At 50.1% G+C, this 22620-nt stretch overlaps 1 protein-coding gene across 1 annotated transcript in view; it reads left to right on the top strand.

Annotated features, from left to right (window-relative positions):
• The first annotated feature begins 18206 nt into the window (after nucleotides 1-18206).
• SUN1 (Sad1 and UNC84 domain containing 1) overlaps nucleotides 18207-22620 on the top strand; it is a 44808-nt gene continuing 40394 nt past the window's right edge. Inside the window, exon 1 of the mRNA XM_055562366.1 lies at nucleotides 18207-18293. The gene's annotated coding sequence lies outside the window, so the exon portion shown is untranslated. The remainder of the gene's footprint in view (nucleotides 18294-22620) is intronic.

Here is a 22620-nt window from a genome sequence, read left to right as displayed (position 1 = left end):
CAGCCAGGAGGACACCCGACACAGCCTTAGCCTGTAAAGGGGCAGCAGCCTTTTCTAACACCCCCATGGCTTGTGGGCCTCTAGTTCCCCACCCAGGGATTGAGCCCGGGCCCTCTGCAGTGACCATGCCGGCTTAACCACTAGAGCACCAGGAAATTCCCAGAAATCTCATTTTTATATTTGTTCCTTTATGGATTGTGCTGGTGATGCTGTATCTAGGAAATGTTTGCTCAACCCAAGGTTTCATTTCCTGAATTTAAGAAGTTCAAAAGGTTATTTTCTTAAAGGTAATTTTTCTATTTGCCTCAACCCATGCTGTGGTTCAAAAACAAGTTTTACTTCCTTTTAAAATCTCCTCTCCATGACCTACATGAAAATACGACATCCTTCTAGGGGTGAGTTGGTTGGCTGAAGATGAAACACTTACCTTTTAGCAGCCAGAGACAGCCCAATATGTGCCAGTATGGGGTTAACTTCTGAAATAAATTGTAACAGGCAAGGAACACTACACTGTGTATAGAACGCAGTGTATGTAGGGACTTCCCTGGTGGTCCAGTGGCCGAGACTCCGCACTCCCAGTGCAGAGAGCCTGGGTTCAATCTCTGGTCAGGGAACGAGATCCCACATGCTGCAACCAAGAGATCGCACGCTGCACCTCAAGATCCCACATGCTGCAACCAAGAGATCGCACGCTGCACCTCAAGACCCCACGTGCTGCAACCAAGAGATCGCACGCTGCACCTCAAGACCCCACGTGCTGCAACCAAGAGATCGCACGCTGCACCTCAGGATCCCACGTGCTGCAACCAAGAGATCGCACGCTGCACCTCAGGATCCCACGTGCTGCAACCAAGAGATCGCACGCTGCACCTCAGGATCCCACGTGCTGCAACCAAGAGATCGCACCCTGCACCTCAAGACCCCACGTGCTGCAACCAAGAGATCGCACGCTGCACCTCAAGACCCCACGTGCTGCAACCAAGAGATCGCACGCTGCACCTCAAGATCCCACGTGCTGCAACCAAGAGATCGCACGCTGCACCTCAAGACCCCACGTGCTGCAACCAAGAGATCGCACGCTGCACCTCAGGATCCCACGTGCTGCAACCAAGAGATCGCACGCTGCACCTCAGGATCCCACGTGCTGCAACCAAGAGATCGCACGCTGCACCTCAGGATCCCACGTGCTGCAACCAAGAGATCGCACGCTGCACCTCAGGATCCCACGTGCTGCAACAGGTATCAGAGATGGAGCCAAGCTGAGGTCCGGGCCAGCCAGAGTATTTTTTTTTTTAAATGAATGCAGCATATGTGAAAGGAGAGAAGGAGCTGCTTATATATGCTTTATGTGCAGAAGACATTTCTAGAAGGTTACAAAAGAAATTGGTAAGGGTGGTGCCATTTGAGGAGGACACCTGTAGGGCTGAGGGACTGGAGTGGAAATTGGGTCTGTGCCCTTTGATACCTTTGGATTTACTTTTGTTATGCACGTGTTCACTAGTCGAAAGCATATCTCAGCTGAGACTTAACTGCCAAATCAGAAATTCAAATTGACTGTGGGTGATTATCTTGGCTCTTGTCAGCACATGTTTCTTCTGTGTAAAAAGAGCCGAATTCCGGGGAAGGACGTTCAGGATGAAGCAAAACGTTTACCAAAAACTTGTCTCGTTGAGAAATGAAAATGCAAAGACTTGTGCCCAAGTGTTCATAGCTGCTTTATTCCAGCCCCAAACTGGAAATCACCCAATGTCCATTGACGTTATGAATGGATAAACTGTGGTATGTCCACACAACAGAAGGCAGCAGTCAAAAGGCGCCAAGCACTGCGAGGCGGGTGGCGCACTCAGACCTTAGTCGGCAGCCAGCCAGGTGTGAGGAGTGCATCTTTTGCTGGACTTCTAGAACGGCAAAGTCCTTCCACTGTTCTCTCTTAACCACCAAATCAGTGACTGATGTTTAGGTACCTGTTCCTCTCTGCGCTACTGGTGTGTGTATGTGTATCTTGTGTGAACTTTTTCATAACTGAAAGTATCAAAACTTTAGAAACAATCATTGGTTGAGTTTGGAAGTCAAAAGCTTAAGACTAAGTGCTCTCAGAGGCTGCCTCCAGGCAGGAACAGGAAGTATGGTGCTGTGTTACCAAAGGCTTGCCTCTCCACTACCAGTTACCTTACAACCAGCCTGGAAAATTAAATCCTCTCTAAAGATAAATCTTTCTTCCTGATTTTTCCAGAACTCTAAACAGTCGGTGATGTCCAGAAGGGTGATGCAGACAAGAGGAGCAATTACTGGGTGGTACTTAGGGTGATGGGCTATGGATACACTTTTTCCCTTCTTGTTTCCCAGACTTGAGTCATTTATAATGTTAATGGCAGGGCTGTAGTATATGACAATTGGTATCTCAGCAAGGGGGCTGTAGCCTCCATTCAAGCATTACCCTCTCAGCCCCGCTCCTTTGGCCCTGAACCCACAGTGGTCTAAGCTGCTTTTCTGTGACTCTTCCTATAACCAAATGATGGCTTCAGGAGCTGGCTGGGACACAGGTCTGGAACCCAAATGCAAAAGCACCTGTCCTGTTGTTCTTAGGAGTTTTCTCAATGTCTTAGTATAATTTGAAGAGGCAACCAGTGCCCTGGTTGACTGACAACAAATGGCAGCTAGACAGAAGAGTCCATCCATAAGCCTAGGTGCCTTCCTCCTGCCTAACTGATGGCGCTTCTACCCTCTAGGGTTACATTAGTTCCTTCATATTTCTATTCTTTACAAACTGAGTTGACAGTTTTGGCTAAGAGTGAAGAAAGGCGGTGAGACTGGCAAATGTAAAACGGGACAACAGTGGCCTTTTAAACTGCTGTAGGGGGACTGGGTTTGGGGCAGAACGCTGGTCCTTTTCCAGCCTCCCAGTGACAGGCGTTTGAGTTGGGATCTTCATCCTCCGGATCAATTGTCTGAGGCCTTGCGTACCTGGGGTTTCACAAGCGCGCACACATGGGTCTCGCTGCTCGCCCGGCTCCAGTTGCCAAGGCTGTGGCAAGCAAACCCAATGGAAACGACCCTCCTGGTGACCTTGGTCTTCGTGTGTGATGACGCCTTTAGCAACTAACGCCTCTCATGGCGTCTCATGGAAGTGCTTTAGCCTGTACCTCTTCCCGTGATTAACGAGGTGGAATTAACCTTTCAGAAACAACGGTGAACATTTCACATGGCTTAAAATCCTTGATGACAATTAATGACGAAACCAAAGTTAGGAATTTCGCTTTGGCATATAAAATCCCTACAGGACAACCGTATCGCCCAACAACTCAGCGACAAGGTTTCTCCAGCCCGCTCCGCCTTAGCCCAGAGGTCCCGACGGCCGGCCTCCGGCCCCGGGGCACGCGACGCTGTGACGCTCGCTGCGGAACAGCTGCGGGAGCTGACGGGTTTGGGACCCGCGGTCCCGGCCCTCACGATGGGTGCGCGGCCACCCCCACCCCCGCTCGCGGCTCCGCGTCAGGCAGATGCGCGCCGTCTCCGCCGCCTGAAAAAGAAGTGCGACCAACACGGCGACCGCTGACGGGCGCTGCATCCGCGCCGGCGGCCAGCCGCCGCGCCCCCGGCCCGCACTCGCGTGACCTCCACATGTGCGCCCGGCCCCGCCGCACCGAAGGCCCCAATGCCTCCGCGACTCAGACACCCCAGTCGCAGCCAGCGGTCCTCCCAGCGGCCCTTGCGGCGAGGGCGCGGCCACGTGACCCGGACTCGGCCAATCGGGGGCGCCGGCGGCGCAGAGGCGTCTGCGTCATTGCGTTCCGGCGGCGGCTGGAGCCCTGATTGGCCGTATCTGGATCGCGTGACCCCGGCCGCTCCCTCCCCCCCCCCCCCCCCCCCCCCGCCTGGGTGCGGCCACTCCCGGACACTGCAGATTAGCGGCGCACTGCGCTGACGTCTACAGTGTTGAGTGGCTGGTCTTCCAGTTAGGGAGGGATGATGTCCCCGTTGCTTTCTGAGGAGAAATGGAGCCAGAAGCCTCGTCAAACTGCACCTGGGGTCCAGCCACGTCTTTTCGGTTGAGTCGCTGAAACGTGTTTAGCGTAAGCCAGTTTGAGCTGCACGTTTTGATACTTGCCCGATAAAACGTCAGAACTGAAACAAGTACTACCAGAATGACCTGGGGGGAAATGCATTCTTCAAGTCCTAGGTTTGTGCCTCAGTGAGAACGTCTTCGAGCCGACAGGGACTGTACTCCCAGCCCTCCGACTGGGCTCCGCTCCCACCGTCCTCCAGCACCCGAGATTTGGGAGGGGACGGGGCGGCGGTGCTGCTCACGGATGCCGTTGTCAGCTGGCAAGTGTCCCCTTCCGGTGACGCGCTGAGAGCCAGCCGTGCCCCTCCGAGTACAAGCTCTGTACCCAAACACAACTGCGGGTCCTGACAAGGCGCCCGCGGGGCGCAGTCCGTGAAGAGCCCGCCGCACCTGTGAGCAGCATCCTTCCTGAAGGGAAAAAGAGGGCGGGAGAAGTGGGTGAGGCAGGAGTGCCCTTCCTTCTCACCACACCCTCTTTCCTGCCTTCGGGCCTGGGGTAGAGAGGGCTCCACCCACACACATACCTGGGCTGCTTGAAGAAGTGACTGATCCCAGGGCTAGGTCAGGGAAAGTCCGAGCATTGCCAGAAAAGTAAGGAATGGCTCCAAAAAGGATGGGGACTCAGGAGGCAACCTGAGGAGCTCCTAGTGGCCAAAGCTGGAACCATGTGACTGGCAAAATTAATAGCAAAACTGTTGGGTTGTGAGTTACAGAATAATGTAAATATCCACGAGTCCCTAGTGACATTAAAAATAAAAGAGAGAATTCTCTGGTGGGCCAGTGGCTAGAACTCCACACTCGCACTGCAGAGGGCCTGGGTTCAATCCCTGGTTGGGGAACTAAGATCGCAAAAGCCATGTGGTGCAGCCAAAAAGAAAAAAGAATAAGTGAGGGAGGAAGGAGACAAAAATGTTCCGATAGATGTAGTAGGAATGAGAGAAATAGAAAATCGACATTAGGCAAACAACACGGTAATACTTGTCCCAAACAAGAGCTACCGATGATTCCTCAGATTAACGGCCAAAAGTTTTGAGACAGCTTATTACTCAAATATCTCCCCCAAGATATTTTTTAATTACAAAGGGATTAGTAGTAACTTCATGGTGGAGAAACTTGACCAAAACACCTTAACCAAGTGATGACGGTATAAGATAGAACACTGTTGACATTGAGAAATGAGACAGAGTACATGGGAACCCCATACCATACAAAATACAGGGAGTGAAGATGAACTCACTGCTCTCGTGGGCCGGGTGAGCAAGGGACCTTCAGAACTGGGGCTAACCCTGGCGTCTCAGAGCGGCTGGGGTGGATGGGCTTCTGTGGAATCTCTGCTGCCCAACCTGTCTCCACTGGCTTGGCAGGTATGAATGCCGTGAGCAGGGACAAACTTGGCAACTTGGAGGAACAGCAAGGAGGCAGGACAGGAGCTTACAGATGAGTGAGAGGAGGACGGTAAGAGGTGAGATCAGACATACAGCGTGAGTCAGACCATCAGGACCACAGCAGGTGAGGGTAGGGAACATATTCTCCCCTACCCCTTCATGTCTCCTCCCATGACCTTTTTATTATAATTCTGTTATTCTTGTACGTTTTCCTTGAGTACCTGTGTGGCATTAATACACAATCCTTAAACCTCTGTATCTTGTGTCAAGAGCTTTGGATGGCATGGTATTCTTTCCCCTCAACGGAAGACAGGTCCTGTCCTTTCCTCTGCCTCTCCCACCTCCATCACCTTCCATCACCCAAACTTTTGCTTGAGTATTGTCAGGATTGGTCTTTACAGTTTGAATGGGTTGAAAATGCTTTTTCGTGCTTTGCTTGTAGATTGTAGAAGCTCCCAAAGCTTGTCTTTTCCCCTGGAGTTGTCCGTCTCCGAGCCCCAGTCTCTGTCCAGACCTGCTGCCTGGCTGTCTCGGCAGACATCACGCGTGTCCCACCAGTCCCTTGCTTTCCCTGTACTTGGTTCCAGCTTCATATGCTGAAGTACATTTTAAGCATGTCCTCAGAAGGGGATGTCTTTCTGTATCTAAAAAGGCTTTTAATTTGCACTCATAACTTGGCATCAGTTTCTAGATCCCAAATTTTTCCTCAGCATTTTGAGGGCCCAGCTCTGTCATTATCTCACATTCCTTTGGCGGAGTCACGAGTTTTATCTTCAGATGCTTCTGAAACCTCTATCCCTAATACTCGGACATTTCACAAGAACAGGTCTAAATGGGGATCTTTTTATTCATTCACCCTTCTCTGTGCTCAAGGGGACCTTCCATTTTCTAGTTTTTTGTTTGTATTTAAGAACTTTCTTTCCATTTTCTCTATTCTCTTCTTCTGGAACTTCTGTGTATGTGAAGGTAAACATCCTGGACACATCCCCCACGATTCCATCATTTCTTACCTATTTTTTCTCCTCTTCCTCTTCTTTTTGGGTCATTTCTTCTGTGTCCTAAGACAATTTTTTTACTTTATTTTCTAAGTATCTTATTGATCTTTTTATTTTTACCATTTACCTTTTAAGTCTCTTTTTCAATAAATAAACTTTACTGAGGTTTAATTTATATACGGAGAAGGCAATGGCAAGCCACTTCAGTACTCTTGCCTGGAAAATCCCATGGACGGAGGAGCCTGGTAGGCTGCAGTCCATGGGGTTGCGAAGAGTCAGATGTGACTGAGCGACTTCACTTTCACTTTTCACTGTCACGCAATGGAGAAGGAAATGGCAACCCACTCCAGTGTTCTTGCCTGGAGAATCCCAGGGACGCGGGAGCCTGGTGGGCTGCCGTCTATGGGGTCGCACAGGGTCGGACACGACTGCTGATGCGACTTAGCAGCAGCAGCAATTTATATATAATGAAATGGTCCCATTTTTAAGTGTGTATTTTGATGAGTTTTGACAAATACATACAACTGTGTAATCACATCACAGTCAAGGTATAGAACATTTCCCCAAAGTTTTCTTGGTCCCCTTCCCAGTCAAACCCCACCCCATACACAGGTCCTGGGCAGTTCCTGATCAGATTTCTGTCATTATAGATTACAGTATCATTTCTTTATTGTCATGCTCAGCGTGTGTTTTTGAGACTTACCCATGTTTTTGTGTGTATCAGTTGCTCATTCCATTTTTCTTGCTGAGTCATATCCCATTGTATCATAGTTTTTTATCTGTTCATCAGCTGAGGGACATTTGGGTTTATCCAGTTCAGTTTTGAATAATAGCGGCTGCTGCTGCTAAGTCGCTTCAGTCGTGTCCGACTCTGTCATGACCCCATAGACGGCAGCCCACCAGGCTCCACCGTCCCTGGGATTCTCCAGGCTAGAACACTGGAGTGGGTTGCCATTTCCTTCTCCAATGCATGAAAGTGAAAAGTGAAAATGAAGTTGCTCAGTCATGTCCGACTCTTAGCAACCTCATGAACTGCAGCCTACCAGGCTCCTCCGTCCATGGGATTTTCCAGGCAAGAGGACTGGAGTGGGTTGCCATTGCCTTCTCTGGAATAATGGCTAAAGACATTCATTTACAAGCCTCTGTGTGAACATACATCTGTATATCGCCTGAGTAAATACCGAAGGGCGGAATCATTGGATGGCCTGTTAAGTGTATGTTTAACTCTATAATAAACTGCTGACCTCTTTCCCAAAGTAGTTGTACCACTTGACGGTCCCACCAGAAATGCACGAGAGTTCCATTGCCTCTGAATCTTTCTCATCACTCAGTGGGGTCAGAACTTACTTAGTTACTCCAGGTAACTTAGTTTCCTTGACAGGCCTCTCTCCTAAATGGAAAGGTTGAGGGAGTGTCCTGTCTGAGGGTCAGTGTTATCAGGAAGAGCCCCACCCTCTCTAAAAGCAGTCTGCTTGGTTTCTCTAAGAAGAGAAGCCTGGCCTTGGGACCGAGGCGCCAGGCCAGCTGCCAGCTGTTCTGTGGCCTGGGTTTGTGAGGGAACAGTTGTTCATCCCTGGACCTCGGGTAATCCCCAGTGCCAGCCCCACCTGCCCTGAGCCTCAGAGACCAGGACAGACGAGCCCCCGCCTCTGCGCAGCGCTCCTATTCTGGGATGCTGCTCCCTGTGCCCACACTTCCCCAAATTTGTTGAATGCTCTCATCTCCTGTCCCCACCCACTGCCTTTCTGTGCTTCTCCGCTAACCCTTGCAATGAAGCCTTTGGTGAGAAGAGAAGCTGCCTGTGCTCAGTTCTTCTCTGCACTGAGACCTCTGTGGGCAGAGACCAATGTCCAGGGGCATGCGTGTGAGGTGCAGGAGCAGACCTCCAAAGGGCATATACGGGGCGCGCACTTTATGTTAATAAAAACACATGCATGTGCACAGGGCGCGACAGGATAGACAGGAGAGCGTTTGTGAGAGCTCTCTCTGGGTGATGGGGTTAACGTGGCCTATGGGCTTGTAAAAATTTTTAAACACGTTTTCTAAACTGTGGTCGTCAGTGTGGCTGCTTGTATAGTGTCTGAAGGGGAGGGTCACATGGATCTGATCTGGATTTTCAGATGGACAGGGCGGAAGGCACAGGTGGGGACTGACGTCAAGTCCCGGGTGTGACAGGAAAGTTCTTGTAAACCAGCCACAACTTCATTGTCTCCCCAAGACCACAGACAGTCTGGGGCCGCTGTGTGAGCTCGGGGACACGTCCCTTCATGCCCTATGGAGCTGAGTAAAGTGACATTTCCACATTCTGAGATCAGAAGTAAGACTATGCTAAGAAATGTGCCTCCTGCCCTGACAGAGGAGAGCTGACCCTTCACCTCTCACCCCAAGGAGACTTTCCACGGGCTGCCTAAGACCCGCACAATTTGGGACCAAAACACTGTTGTTGCAGCTCTTAGCTACTTTGATTGGAAGTAAGGAGTTTCAAATCTTTTTTCTAAGATTCACTGCTTTTGGCTGTAGGTCTGCTTGCTGCACAGGCTTTTCTCTGGTTCCGTCAAGTGCAGCTGTTGTGGTGCGTGAATTTCTCATTGCAGAGGCTCCTCTTGTGGTGGGGACGGGCTCTAGCCACGTGGGCTCCATCCCTGGGCTACAGGGGCTTAATTGCTCCGTGGCATGTGGGTCTTTCCAGGCCAGGGATCGAACCAGTGTCCCTTGCATTGTAAGGCAGGTTCTTAACCACTAGGTCACCAGGGAAGCCCTATTTTAATTAGTTTTTATTTTCTAATTCTGAATTTTTATTTACTCCTTTCTTTTTGTCTGCATCGGGTCTTAGGAGCGCCGTGCAGGCTCTTCACTGTGGTGCTCGGGCATCTCTCTAGCTGCCCCGCGGCACATGGGGTCCTAGTTCCCTGACCAGGGGTCACACCGGCATCCCTGGCATCCCCTGCATCGGAAGGCAGATTCTTAACCACTGGACCACCAGGGAAGTCCCAGATTGTCCTCCTGACGTCTGGGAAGTTTAACGAGACCGTTGGGATCTGGCCCACAGACAAACCCAGCTGTGCTTTCTGTCTGCGTGTTTGCTGCTAGTGCAAAGGTGGGTTCTGGCAAGCTCCATCAGTCAGTGATCTTTCCAAGGAAACGAACAGACCTTAGCTGCTAAATGGCCTCCGAGCCCGTGTACACAACCCTGCGAATAAAGGTGAGCCCTGCTTACCTGATACTGGGCTTTTCATAAGGAAGGTTGGCTCGCCTTTCACTTTCCTCAGAACGTGCAGTAACAAGATTTCTGACTTTACAGAAATGGAAGCAGAAGCCTCTTAAGATACTCCCCACAAGAAACCTGTCCTTGTTGCGTTCAGAGAAAAGACATTCGCATGCTGGTCTGCCGTCAAAGCTTCTCTCTCAGAGCTGACAGAGGAGTGCCCGCCTCTGGTCTGGAAATTCATCAGGGATGAGACCGGAGAGACAGTCTGCCCGAAGACAGAGCTTTATGTGCTTCTCTCCAGCCTTTGAAGGGCCTCTGACGAGGCCACAAGCGGATGGACTGGCTGCAGCTGGCTGCGCGACGCTCCTTGCAGTTCATGACATGACCCGGGAACAGATGCTGTATGACAACAGAACTCAAGACTCCTGCTGGGACTCCCCATTTCAGTCCCCGAGGAGGAGAGGCTCACCTGCCATGGCTTCCAGTGCGCTTCGGGCGTTCAAGAATGGACATGTGGACATGGGAGCATGTGAGATAAACGCACAGATGCAAAGGGCCTGACGCTAAACAGCCAGTCATCAGCACATGCCTGCAGCTACCAGGCAGGTGGGCGCTTTCTACAGCCCTCCACAAGTCCTGACCCTGGTGCTACAGGGGCGTCACTGTCACGCAAGTGAGGCTGGAGTCGGGGTGTCATGGCTTCAGAACAGCGCTGCTGCTCAGCGCGCGGTGTATGTTCGTCTGTGTGTTTTCCTGCCGCAAGAAAGAAGGGCATCCGCAGAGTCGAGTCCAGAGAAATGTTGTTAGGGACAGGTGGAGGGAAGGCCTCCTGCTCACCAGGACAGAAGGACTCACGTTTTCGCCCATCAATTAGCCCTGCTGCGTTTGCAGTCTCCTCTACATTAAAAACGATACAGATACTGATAAACACATGAACAGGGGTGAATCTCCAGGGAATTTTGCCAGGCTTAAAAAGCCAACCTCAAAAGGTGACACACCATAGGATACCATTTATACATTTTTGAAATGACAAAATTTTAGAAAAAGAGGGCAGGCTAGTGGTTTCCAGAGGCCAGGTACAGAGGTAGAAAGGGGGGTGAGGGCTGCAGAGGGTGCAGGAGAGACCCCCAGGAAGCTGAAACCTCCCAGGACCTTCATGCCTGGTCACCCAAGCCTGCATGCCTGGACACCTGATGCCTGTGCCCACACTTGGGAGTGGCCTCGGCTTCCCGGGGCCCTATTTTCAAGCTGCCCTTCCCCCTCGGGACACGTTGAAGCCCCCAAGCAGGTGAATTCTATAATCAATGGGAGGATTTCTTCCATGGGAAGTAGCTTTCCAGATGCCACAAATTGTACTAAAGTTCATGTAACATTTGCCATCTCAACCGCTTCTCAGTGTCCAGTTCAGAGGTGTCTAGAACATTCACACTGTTGTGCAACCATCACCACTGTCTGTCTCCAGAACTTTCTCGCCTTCCCAGAGACCCTGTCTCCATTAAATACTAACCCCACCCCCTCCCTCAGTCCCCGGTGCCCAACCTCCTCCTTCCTGTCTCTGGGACCCTGACTGCTCCAGGGACCCTCCACAGGCCCGCACGTGCTCGCTGCTGTCCAGTCTGACTGCTGCCAGTGTGGTGGGGGTAGCGTGGTGTGGAGTTGCCTGCGTTTGCATTTCGCTGGCTACTAATGGGCTGCAGCAGCTCTTCGTGTCCCTGTCATGCGTTGACGTTCCTGTCTCTGTGGATTGCCTGTTCCCACTCTCTGCCATTTTCCTCTTGCCTTTCTCTTTCCTTTGCTGAGTTGCAGGAGGTTCTTGTATATTCTAACCAGTCATAACTCCTGGTCTGTTTTAAAGACAGCAGATATCTTCTGACCTGTTATCTGTCCGATGACTTGTTCGCGGTATCTTTTGCTGAACAGACATCTTTCACTTTGATGGAGTCAGACCCATCAATGTTTCGCCATAAGGTCTGTGCTTTGGAGGTTTGAGAAACGCTGCCCCACCCTGGGAAAACAGCTTCCTTCAGTCTCTTCTTTCAATGTCTTAGTGCTCCTTCTCATTTGGGTTGTCACTCATCTGGAATCTAGTTTTATTTTTAAAATTTTTTCTTTAAAAATGAAATTTCAATGAGGAAGGATGGCAAGATATTCATAGTTGTTAATTTAGGATGGAGTCATTATCCTAAAGTACAAGTCATTATCCTACAGTACAGATCAGATCAGTTGCTCAGTCGTGTCCGACTCTTTGCCACCCCATGAATCGCAGTACGCCAGGCCTCCCTGTCCATCACCAACTCCCGGAGTTCACCCAGACTCACGTCCATCGAGTCAGTGATGCCATCCAGCCATCTCATCCTCTGTTGTCCCCTTCTCCTCCTGCCCCCCAATCCCTCCCAGCATCAGAGTCTTTTCCAATGAGTCAACTCTTCGCATGAGGTGGCCAAAGTACTGGAGTTTCAGCTTTAGCATCATTCCTTCCAAAGAAATCCCAGGGCTGATCTCCTTCAGAATGACTGGTTGGATCTCCTTGCAGTCCAAGGGACTCTCAAGAGTCTTCTCCAACACACTTCAAAAGCATCAATTCTTGGGCACTCAGCCTTCTTCACAGTCCAACTCTCACATCCATACATGACCACAGGAAAAACCATAGCCTTGACTAGATGGACCTTTGTTGGCAAAGTAATGTCTCTGCTTTTGAATATGCTATCTAGGTTGGTCATAACTTTCCTTCCAAGGAGTAAGCATCTTTTAATTTCATGGCTGCAGTCACCATCTGCAGTGATTTTGGAGCCCAAAAAAATAAAGTCTGACTCTGTTTCCACTGTTTCCCCATCTATTTCCCATGAAGTGGTGGGACCGGATGCCATGATCTTCATTTTCTGAATGTTGAGCTTTAAGCCAACTTTTTCACTCTCCACTTTCACTTTTATCAAGAGGCTTTTGAGTTCCTCTTTACTTTCTGCCATAAGGGTGGTGTCATCTGCATATTTGAGGTTATTGATATTTCTCCCGGCAATCTTGATTCCAGCTTGTGCTTCTTCCAGCCCAGCATTTCTCATGATGTACTCTGGATATAAGTTAAATAAACAGGGTGACAATATACAGCCTTGACGTACTCCTTTTCCTATTTGGAACCACTTGTTGTTCCATGTCCAGTTCTAACTGTTGCTTCCTGACCTGCATACAGATTTCTCAAGAGGCAGATCAGGTGTTCTGGTATTCTCATCTCTTTCAGAATTTTCCACAGTTTATTGTGATCCACACAGTCAAAGGCTTTGACATAGTCAATAAAGCAGAAATAGATGTTTTTCTGGAACTCTCTTGCTTTTACCATGATCCAGCGGATGTTGGCAGTTTAATCTCTGGTTCCTCTGCCTTTTCTAAAACCAGCTTGAACATCAGGAAGTTCACAGTTCACATATTGCTGAAGCCTGGCTTGGAGAATTTTGAGCATTACTTTTCTAGCATGTGAGATGAGTGCAATTGTGCGGTAGTTTGAGCATTCTTTGGCATTGCCTTTCTTTGGGATTGGAATGAAAACGGACCTTTTCCAGTCCTGTGGCCACTGCTGAGTTTTCCAAATGTGCTGGCATATTGAGTGCAGCACTTTCACAGCATCATCTTTCAGGATTTGGAATAGCTCAACTGGAAAAGTACAAGTCTGTACTTTTTCCATAGTTTAACATTTAGAAACTTTTAAAATTTCTAAAAATTTCCCAGTATTTTGTGCAAAATACAGGTAAACTCAAGCAAGAAAAGGAAAACAATCTACGATGCCCCGATGCCCCTACTTGGATAGAATCGCTGGCAACAGTTTTCTGTGTCCTGTGTGTGTCTACACACACATGGAATCAGAGAAGCTGCCTTTTTCAGTTACAGTGTATCATTTCCTGAGCACCTTTCACACCCTGGTCTCTGCACAGATATGACCCTGTGAACACTGTTTTCTGAACTGGCTTTGTTTTTGGAGCTGTTTCTTCCCTCCCTTAATCTGACTATAAGACATCAGGGCCTTCCCTGGTGGCTTAGTGGTAAAGAATCTGCCTGACAATGCAGGAGACACGAGTTCAACCCCTGATCCAGGAAGCTCCCCCAAGCAACTGAGCCCGAGCGCCACAACCACGAAGCCTCTGCTCTGGAGCCAGACGCTGCAACTACTGAAGTCCGTGCTCCTCAGAGCCCGCGCTCTGCAGCAAGGGGAGCCACCGCAATGAGGAGCCCGCACACCGCAACTAGAGGAAAGCCGGCATAGAAACAAAGACCCAGCACGGCCAAAAATCAAAATGAATAAAGGTTCCAGGTCAACTTCCCTCACTGTGATCCTCTCACACTGACTGAAGCATCCCCCCTCCCCATCTAGAAACCAGTGTTTCCACCCATTTTGCTTTTTTCAGTTCAGTTCAGTCACTCAGTCCTGTCCAAATCTGCGACCCCATGGACTGCAGCACGCCAGGCTTCCCTGTCCATCACCAACTCCCGGAGCTTGCTCAAGGTCATGTCCATTGAGTCAGTGATGCCACTCAACCATCTCATCCTCTGTCATCCCCTTCTCCTCCTTCCTTCAATCTTTTCCAGCATCAAAGGAGTCACTTCTTCACATCACATGGCCAAAGTATTGGAGTTTCAGCTTCAGCATCATTCCTTCCAGTCAATATTCAGAACCAATTTCCTTTAGGATGGACTGGTTGGATCTCCTTGCAGTCCAAGGGACTCTCAAGAGTCTTCTCCAACACCACAGTTCAAAAGCATCAATTCTTGGGCACTCAGCCTTCTTCACAGTCCAACTCTCACATCCATACATGACCACAGGAAAAACCATAGCCTTGACTAGATGGACCTTTGTTGGCAAAGTAATGTCTCTGCTTTTGAATATGCTATCTAGGTTGGTCATAACTTTTCTTCCAAGGAGCAAGCGTCTTTTAATTTCATGGCTGCAGTCACCATCTGTAGTGATTTTGGAGCCCAAAAAAATAAAGTCTGACACTGTTTCCATTGATTCCCCATCTATTTGCCATGAAGTGATGGGACCAGATGCCATGATCTTAGTTTTCTGAATGTTGAGCTTTAAGCCAACTTTTTCACTCTCCTCTTTCATCAAGAGGCTCTTTAGTTCTTCTTCACTTTCTGCCATAATGGTGGTGTCATCTGCATATCTGAGGTTACTGATATTTCTCGTGGCAATCTTGATTCCAGCTTGTGCTTCATCCAGCCCGGCATTTCACATGATGTACTCTGCATATAAGTTAAATAAGCAGGGTGACAATACACAGCCTTGACGTACTCCTTTCCCGATTTGGAACCCGTCTGTTGCTCCATGTCCAGTTCTAACTGTTGCGTCCTGACCTGCAGACAGATTTCTCAGGAGGCAGATAAGGTGGTCTGGTATTCCCATCTCTTGAAGAATTTTCCACATTTTGTTGTGATCCACACAGTCAAAGGCTTTGGCATAATCAATAAAGGAGAAGTATATGTTTTTCTGGAACTCTCTTGCTTTTTTGATAATCCAGTGGATGTTGGCAATTTGATCTCTGGTTCCTCTGCTTTTTTGAATTGTGAATTCTTGTTCTGTGAGCATAAGACACATACTCAAACACACGTGTTACACATGGCTCTTCCCCCTGGAATATAGGTATCAGGTGGGCAGCAAATTTGATTTTCAGTGGTGGATCCCAGCCCCTACTAAGTATGGGCACACAGTAGGCACCCAGTAAACACGTTAACTTAATGCAATCCCAAGAGAAGGGAGACTGGGGGTAAGCACCCAAGGAGCTGTCTAGGTGGGCACACTGGAGACACAGGTGGGTGGGGTGAGTGGGGAAGACTTCTTGGAGGAAGAGGCCTGCAGAGGAAAGTGGAAAGCGGGGGAGACAAGGCCAGCACAGCGAGAGGGGAGGACTCCCATGGCCCCCAACAGCGCCCGCGGAGAAGCCTGCTCCAGCTTGGGCCTCGGCTCCGAGGAGCAGGGCTGGGTGCTCTACAGGCCTCTGCAGCTGCGCTGAAGGGCGCAGGGCAGCTGCGGTGCAAGGTGGGCTCCCTCACGCCCACAGGCTGATACCCACCAGCCGAAACACAACTAGACAAGCCGCAAGGGGGACACAGTCCCTCCAGGGAAGACCTCAAGGCGTGTGCCTGAGTTGGCACCAGGGGCTCTGTCCCCGGTTTCGGCCTCCTTCCACCAGGGATCTGTCCCTGGTTCCACAGCCCACCCCCACCAGTTGGAGGAGAAAGGAGCGGAGTCCTGCGTTCCCCCATCGCTGGGGCCTGAGGTGGGGGCTGTCAGCGCTGCTTCCGCCCTCAGGGGCCGCCTGTTTTCTCTTTCACTGTGGAGTGTTTCCGTTGTTTTAGGCTGGGAACATTTTCCTGTCCCCCACCCCTACGCTGCGCTCCCCGCTCCCCAGCCTGGAGGTCTGCATGGTGAGCACGAGGCTGAGGGCAGTAGGGGCGGGGCCCAGGATGGGAAGCAGGGCCTTCTACTCTCTCCCTCTGACCTGGCGGGTGGGGGCTTACCTGTCAGGACCCTCAGGATTTTGCGAGCTCCCTTTCATTAGGTACTGGGGGTTCCACAGAGCCCCACCAGCACCTTTTCCCCTCCTTTGGCCTTATGGCATGTGGGTTTGCATCCTTCCCTGTCTGTTGTTGCTGGTGAAATATTTTTTCTTCTTGTAAATTGGCCTTGGTGGTTTTGTAATTATCGGGAGGAAAAAGATGGATGCTGTGGCCTGCCTTCCATGTGGAATCCTTATCCAAAAGTGCCCCCGACGTCTACACCGCTGTCCGCTAGGGACACCATGCGTGCCACCTATGACACCTCGCATCTTCTAGAAGCTGCACTAAAAACTCAGAGAAACAGATGAAATTAATTTGATATTATGACAGAGAATGAGATGGTTGGATAGTATCATTGACTCAATGGACATGAGTTTGAGAAAACTCCAGGAGATAATGAAGGACAGGGAAGCCTGGTGTGCTACAGTCCATGGTGTCCCAAAGAGTTGGACACGACTGAGTGAGTGAACAACAGATGTTTTATTTAACCAACATATCCAAAATATTGGGTTTCCCTGGTGGCTCAGTGGTAAAGAATCCACCTGCCAAGCTGGAGACAAGGGTTTGATCCCTGTGTCAGGAAGATTCTCTGGAGAAGGAAATAGCAATCCACTCCAGTACTCTTGCCTGGAGAATCTCATGGACAGAGGAGCCTGGTGGCCTACAGTCTGTGGGGTCACAAAGAGTCAGACTCGACTAAGCGACTAAACAACAGCAAAATCCAAAATATCACAACTGGACAAATAAGCAATATTTTTAAATGAGATATTTTACCTTCTTTTTCATACTTCAGTCTTCAAAATTCTGAGTGTTTTATACAATGCACAGCTCACCTCAATTTCAACTAGCCACATCTCCAGTGATAGTAATTACATGTGGCCGGTAGCTACTGTGGACAACTGGCAGGCCTAGACTTAATCCGGATACTTATTCTCCTCAATCCACTCCTCCCCCTGCTTTACACCCCACTCCCGCTCGGCCCTCCCAGGCGACACTCAAAACAAAACACAAAAAAACACAACCTTCTCTCCTCTCTCTGCACTGCTCCTGCTGACCACCTAACCTGCTTATAAAAAGGCATCTGTAAAATTTATACCGGGGATGTGACTTCCTGCGACCTCACCTAAAGTCACAGCCCCTGTGCTGAGTTAGTAAAATAAGAGAAGAGAAAGGCCATCTTTTCTCTTAATAAAGCCTACAAGGACGGCCAGCTAACACTGCATTAGCCCACTGCCATTACTGTAATAAATACGTTCTCATTAAAATAGCCCTTGCAACTGGTTTTTTCTTTGCCGCGCTGGAAGTCTTCTCGTGAGAGGGCAATTTGGCAAAGTCTTCTCACCCTCACCCGCTAACCTGCTGGAGCCGCGTTTCCTCTTTTGTAAAGTAGGATAATAGCTTCTTTATCTACCTGGCAAATCGGTTCTGAAACGCAAAGAGATAATAAAAGGTCGGGTTCAAACACCGCAAAACTCCACCGGAGAGTGGCCTGTTGTTATCCGTGGGTGGAGAAGCCTGCAGGCAAGTAGGCGCACGTGTGCTCCGCAGGCCCAGGGGCAGCGGCCTGAGAGCCCGGTTCCGCCACCGCCCGCCTCGGAGGAGCGCACCTGCGACGCCTAGGGACGCGGGCGGAGCTCGGAGGCCGCGCGGGTACGGGGTGTCGGCGCCGGGGGCGCGGGGACAGCCACGCGGCGCGGGGGCGGGGGTCGCAGGGAGGGCGGCCTGGCTGCTCGGAGCCCACACGGACGACTCCCGCGCCGGAGGTCCCGCTCGGCACGAAGACCCCGCGCGCCACCTCGGAACCCTCTCGCCCCGCCCCGTCCCCGCGCGCGCCGCCCTGGGGGCCCGCCCACCTCCCCGCCCGCGGCTCGGCCTCCGGTGCCGATTGGGTGGGCCCCTCGGGAGGCCGCCTCTGCATTGGCCGAGGAGCTTCCAGAGGCGCGCCCGCGATTGGTGGGCGTCTGCGTTGCTCCCCGGCGCGGCGAGCGATTGGCTGGCAGGGGCACGGTCTCCCGGGCCTGGGCGGTGCAGACAAGGCCTCAGGCGGCGGCGGCGGCGGCGGCGGCGGCGACGGCGAGCGCGGCGCGAGGCAGGTGAGCTGTGGCGGGGCTCGGGGCGGGAGGGCCGGCGCGGTGGGGCCGGGGCCCAGGCGCCCCTCCGGGCGGCGGGGGCAGGGGCGGCCGCGGGCCCCGGCGGGGTCGCCAACGGCCGCGGCCTCCCGTCAGCCCCGCGGACCTCGCGCCCCCTCCTCAGGCGGTGGTCCCCGTGCGCGGCGCCGCCGGACCCTCTTCGCGGCCGCCCCCAAGCCGCTCCCTCAGGCCGCGTCCCCTCTGCCGCCCCGGGCGCCCCGCGCCTCACCCGGCGCCTTTCAGCGCCCCGCGCCCGCTCGGCGCCCGCTCCGCGGCCCGCCGCCCCCCGCCCGCCTCCGGCTCGCGCGCCCGGCTCGCCGCTCGGCCCGGGGTCGCGCGTGCCCGCCGCTGCAGGCGGGGGCCGACGTCGGGCGGGCCGGGCCTGGTGCCCGGCGCCGCGCGGGGTCCTCCGTGCCCGGCGCGTTCCCTCGCCCCGCCCTCGCGGCTCCGAAACGTGAGCGCTCCGGCTGTGTTTTCGTCCGTTTCTTCGGACCCTTCAGAGTTCCTTTAAGTCTGGAAACGCGGGGTGACTGGGAAGTTCTGGAGAATTTAATTTTCTCGATTTATTTGCTTTGATAGTTTTCTTCCCTCTTTTTTTTCTTTAATTTTTCCCCCTGTGTGTTTGGAAATGCTACTGTATTGGGGCATTGGACCTCTTGATTGGTCATCTTTATCTCTCCTATTTTCCACCGATGTCTTCTTGTTTGACTTTCTAGATTTCGTTAATGTCCTGACTCATTTGTTGAGCGTTTTGTTTTGGTCATCAGATTTTACATTTCCCAGAGGTTTGGTCGTTAACTGTTTTTTCCTCTAAAATTTTGTGTCGTGTTTCTGAATGCTCTGGCGTCTCATTCTCCTTCCATGGCCTAAGTGTTGGCTTGCTTGAGTCCTCCTGTCCTGCAACATGAGGGCATCTGAGAGTGGGACCCGGCCCAGCCCTCGGGGAGCCCCGTGCACCTGCTCTGGTCCTGTCACTGCTGGCTGAGAGGGCGGGTTGGGTTTCCTTGAGCCATACCCAATGTCGCTGCCCTTGGGCCCTTTGATTGGACTTTCTAGAGGTCCAGAGAAGGGCTTCCCAATCTCCTGCCTTATTTTAAGAGTGGAAGACTATGGCTGTGGGCTTTACAAATTAGAGAGGAAATGCTCTCTTATCCCCCGTTTCAGGAAGGCATTCTAGAACTCGACTGCCCTTTACTTGCTGGTCTAGGGAGCCCTTGGTTTTATGCTCCAGTCTCTTCTGGGGGGAGGCAGGAAGGGGATCCATGCTGAGTAGCCAACTGCTTTTTTTTTTTTAAGTTGTAAAAAATACATGTCATAACATTTCCGCCCTAACCTGTACAGCACCTGCATTGCTTGTTCGCAGTGCTGTGCAGCCATCGCCCTGTCTAGCTGTAGAACTTTTTATCATCCTGGATGGAAGCCCGGTACCCATTAGGTGGCTTCTGGCAGCAGCTAAGGTTTTTTCTGTTTCTATGAATGTGTCTGCTCTGGACTTTTTTTTTTTTTAATACAAATGGATTTTTACAGTATGTGACCTTGTATGTTGACTTCTTTCACTTAGCAGAATGTTTTTGAGGTTTATCCACGTTGTGGAGTGTGTCAGAACTTGGATTCCTCTTTGCAACTGAATAATATTCCATTGTACAAATATATCAGTTTGCTTATCCATTCATCTGTTAGTGGGCATTTGAGTTGTTTCCACTTTTTGTCCATTATGAATAATGTTGCTATGAACATTTGTCTACAAGTTTTTGGTTGAGCACCTGTTTTCATTTTTAGGGTGTATATCAGTAACTGGGAGTGGAAATGCTGGGTCACATGGTAACTATTTAATTTGTAGAGTAACCACCAAACTTTTCCACAGTAGCTGCACCATTTTACATTCCCACCAACATTGTGCAAGGGTTCCAATTTCTCTACATCCTCTCCAACACTTTTTTTCCATTTTGCATTGTTTTATTATGGCCATTCTAGTACTTGTGAGGTGGTGTGTCAGTTTGATTTTGATTTGCATTTCCATAGTAACTGATGATGATCATCTTTTTATGTATTTGTTGGCCATATATATATCTTCTTTCGGGAAGTGTCCATTCTGGTCCTTTGTCCATTTTGTAGTTGGCTTATTTGCCTTTTTGAGTTGTAAGAGTTCTTTATATCTCCTGAATGCTAGACCCTTTCAGATACATGATTTGTGTATACTTTCTTGCATTCTTTGGGTTGTCTCTTCACTCTGTTGATGGTGTCCTTTGATGCACAAAAATTTTAATTTTGATGAAGCCACATTTATTTTCTCTTTTGTTGCTCATGCTTTTGGTGTCTTATCTAAGAGACTGTTGACAAATCCAAGGTTGTGGAGGCAAATCTCTATGTTTTTAATCTAAGAGTTTTCTAGTTTTAGCTCTTAAATGTAGGCCTTTAATGCATTTTGAGTCAGTTTTTGTATATGGGGTGAGGTAAGGGTCCAGCTTTGCTTGTAGATGTCCAGATGTCCCAACACCACTTATTGAAGAGACTGCTCTTTCCCTGTTGACTAGTTGGCGTCCTCGTAGCACATCAGTTGACCATAAATGTGGGGGTTTGTTTCTGGGCTGTTAGTTCTGTCCCGTTAGTGTACGTGTCTGTCGTCATGACGGGAACACACTGCTTTTGAGGTCAGTTTTGGAATTGGAAAATGTGAGTCCTCCAAATTTGTTCTTTTTCAACATTGCTTTTGGCTGTTTGGGATTCATTGCAATTCATATGAATTTAAATATAAGCTTTACCATTTACAAAAAAGCCTTTGCGATTTTGAGAGCACATTGAGTCTGTTCTTGCTCAGGGGCGTATTGTTTGGCTAACACCCTTGTCTTCCTGCGCCTGAATGGGGCGCTCTCTCTGTTCATTTATGTCTGCATTTCTTTCAGCAGTGTTTCATCATTTTCAGTGTGCCAGTCTTATACTTTTTTAAACTTACTCAACTAAGTTTGTTACTGTTTTGTTTTTTTTTTTTTTTTGGTGCTCCAGGTGAGGAACAAACTCACAACCTCTGACTAAGTTTGTTACTCTTTTTGTTGCTACTTTAAGAGCAGTTGTTTTCTTAATTTCATTTTTAGATTGTTTATTTGTTTATTCATTTTTATTCATTGTTCATTTTTAGATTGTTAATATTGTATATTTATAGTAAATAGAAATATAACTTATTTTTGTGTCTTGATCTTGTATCGTGCAACTTTAACTTCACTCAGTTTACTAGTTTTAATAGATTTTTGTGAATTCTTTAAAATTTTTTATAATGCCACCTGTGAATAGAGGCAGTTTTAGTTTTGCTTTCTAATTTGGATGCCATCTATTCTTTTTCTTGCCTAATTGCTCTGGCTAGATCCAGTACAGTCTTGAATAGCAGTGGAAAAATGATGTCCTTGTTTGGTTTCTGATTTTAGGGGGAAGTTTTCCGCCTTTCACCATAGAGTGTGGTGTTAGCTGTGCTGCTGCTGCTGCGTCGCTCCAGTCGTGTCCGACTCTGTGTGACCCCATAGACGGCAGCCCACCAGGCTCCCCCGTCCCTGGGATTCTCCAGGCAAGAACACTGGAGTGGGGTGCCATTTCCTTCTCCAATGTGTGGAAGTGAAAAGTGAAAGTGAAGTCGCTTAGTCGCATCCGACTCTTAGTGACCCCATGGACTGCAGCCCACCAGGCTCCTCCGTCCATGGGATTTTCCAGGCAAGAGGACTGGAGTGGGGTGCCATTGCCAAATCCCTTTGTCAGATAGAGGAAGTTCTCTTTTCCTAGTTTGTTCAATGTTTTTGTCACGAAGAACTGTTGGATTTTGACAGATGCTTTTCCTGCACCAGTTGAGATGATCACGTGGTTTTGCCTAATTGCTTGTTCAGCGGACTCTCATTGTTTGGCTCGCCCTGTGTTTTGGTCCCGCTCCACGTCCTTCCGTCCAAGTGCTCACAGGTGTCACCATCATCAGACGCTTAGGGCTCCGTGATGCAGGCGCTTAGGGCTCCGTGATGCAGGCGCTTAGGGCTCCGTGATGCAGGCGCTTAGGGCTCCGTGATGCAGGCGCTTAGGGCTCCGTGATGCAGACGCTTAGGGCTCCGTGATGCAGACTGGCTACTTCTCAGTGCTCCTCATTGAAGCTTCCGGTTCCGCACTTTCTGGCCTACATGAGTTTTCATTCATCCATCTGTTTTCTAGTTTCCAAGTTTCTTGCTATTGTTTTTCCTCCCGTTCAGTAAATGCCAGGCACTTTTGGTAGCAGTGGTAACAGGATGAAGCCAGCTTCAGCACTGCAACACCTGTCTGT

The sequence above is a fragment of the Bubalus kerabau genome, chromosome 23 (genome assembly GCF_029407905.1).
Source record: "Bubalus kerabau isolate K-KA32 ecotype Philippines breed swamp buffalo chromosome 23, PCC_UOA_SB_1v2, whole genome shotgun sequence".
Taxonomy (NCBI): Eukaryota; Metazoa; Chordata; class Mammalia; order Artiodactyla; family Bovidae; genus Bubalus; species Bubalus kerabau.
This window is presented reverse-complemented; position numbering and strand designations above follow the sequence as displayed.